The sequence below is a fragment of the Theropithecus gelada genome, chromosome 1, assembly GCF_003255815.1.
Source record: "Theropithecus gelada isolate Dixy chromosome 1, Tgel_1.0, whole genome shotgun sequence".
In the NCBI taxonomy this organism is placed as follows: domain Eukaryota; kingdom Metazoa; phylum Chordata; class Mammalia; order Primates; family Cercopithecidae; genus Theropithecus; species Theropithecus gelada.
In genome coordinates this window covers 210104251-210106521 of record NC_037668.1, presented here as the reverse complement: position 1 = coordinate 210106521, position 2271 = coordinate 210104251, and positions in this window count along the sequence as shown.

The following is a 2271-nucleotide window of genomic DNA, read 5'->3' as shown; positions in this document are numbered from 1 at the left end:
AGTGCTCTCCTGGCCTCCCGCTCAGGCCCACTGACTTGCCACTTCAGCAGCATTCAGCATGTACTCGCTGTGCAACCTATAGCAGTAAAAATAGCAACAGAGGTCAGTTACGGGCGCTTACTCTATTCTGTTCCAGGCACTGTGCTGTCACCTGGGTCTAGAATGGTGAGATAAAATTAAAAAAAAAAAAAAAAGAGATTTGGTCTCTATTTCCATGAAACTGAAGCCCCTCTGTTCTCTTTCCCATTCTGTCTTCTTGAATCACTGTGCAAGTGCTTACAGGGTTGCAAGTGTCTGATTCTGTAAAGTGACGGCAGTGTCCTCAGTGTGCTCCTAAGTTTGGCTCCGCCTTCAAAAGGCAAGGCATTTCTCTTCTTTCCATTCACCATCTATTTTGTACTCTGGGGGCGGTTCCTAGTTGCTGATAGTTGTAATTAATCTGCAATGTCCAAGGTGTTATTTGTGAGAGAAGAGTGGGGGACTGTGAAAGAAGAGCAAGTCCCCAGTGGTCCCTCTTACTCTTGGGGGTCGAGCATATTCCAAGAATGTGGCTAGTTCCCAAAGGTTAGTAGGCATGCTGTGCAGAGTGGTCTGGCATTTAAAAGCAATGCTAACAGCCCAGTTATGTTAACTGACTTCCTGATGTTTCAATTCTGCAAAGCATCTTGTGCTGAATAAGATGGTTTGTGGAACAAAGGGGAGAATGATGGAAGAAGTTTTCCAGTCATCGAGTTTATTAAGTTTTTTTATTCTGAACAGCACTCATTAATCTCTAGCCTAGTCGATATGTTAGTTATAAAAATGGGCTTTCTTTAAACTGACAATTCTCGTTTTGTGTCCTCTTTTAGGAATGCAAATCATTCTAACTTTATCCCAAATTTATCTAACCCTGTCTAGTAAAGCCAACTTGAGAGTTTTATAGTTCTATAAACATTGAAGAAAAACAGTGGACTCATTCTAGTTACTTTTTATCCTGTGTACTTGCCAAAGAAAGGAGAAAGTAAATATCAGAAATCTTACCACCAAGTACAAATTGCAATTTATGCCCAAGTCAAAATCATCAGGCTCTTCAGAAGCCTTATTTCTTATCATATCTCTATTATACCATACAGATTAAGGTAGTTACCAGACCCCAGTTGGTTCACTTATCAGAGTTCAGCTTACTCCTGGAAGTACAAATCGTTTGTTACGCTCTTTTTTTTTTTTTTTTTTTTGAGATGGAGTCTCACTCTGTCACCCAGGCTGGAGCACAGTGGTGCAATATTGGGCTCACTGCGACCTCTGCCTCCTGGATTCAAGTGATTATCCTGCCTCAGCCTCCTGAGTAGCTGGGACTACAGGCACACACCAACATGCCCGGCTAATTTTTTTTGTATTTTTAGTAGAGATGGGGTTTCTCCATGTTGGCCAGGCTGGTCTCGAACTCCTGACCTCAAGTGATCCTCCAGCCTTGGCCTCCCAAAGTGCTGGGATTACAGGCATGAGCCATCGTGCCCAGCCGTTTTTTTTGTTTTTGTTGTTTTGTTTTTGGTTTTTTTTTTTTTTTTTTTGAGATGGAGTCTCACCCTGTTGCCGAGGCTGAAGTGCAGTAGTGCAATCTTGGCTCACTGCAGTCTCCGCCTCCCAGGTTCAAGCGATTCCCTGCTTCAGAGAATTGTCTGCCACCTCCCTTAGCTGGGATTACAGGTGCACACTACCATACTCAGCTAATTTTTATTTTTTTAGTAGAGATGGGGTTTCACCATTTTGGCCTTCACCATTTTGGCCAGGCTGATCTGGAACTCCTGGCCTCAAGTGATCCACCCACCTTGGCCTCCCAAAGTGCTGGGATTACAGGCATGAGCCACTGCACCCGGCCGTTTGTTACACTTTCATCTCGTTACCTTGACACTAATACAGAATTAGCTGATTCATTAGCTGATTCCTAAATCAGGAACCCACAAAATTTTAATAGCAAACAATACCCTTGATTGTATCATGAAACTGTAAGTGCCCAGAGCAAGCTTCTTAATTTGTACAATTACTTAACCACTATAATAAATGAACCAAGGCCATTGTCAAGTATATGTCAAGGAGAGTCATTAACTAGAGGAATTTCCCATTGCTTTTGGGGATGATAGCCTCCCGCCTCCGTGAGCTGACAGTTTCCATTAGTTGGCTACACACATCTGGCTGCCTTGTGGACTTTTTGACAACTGAATAGCAGACCTGTATTTAAGGCTTTGTAATCCTTTTTCTTGATGCAAGAATGCTAGTTTTATCACCTTTCAG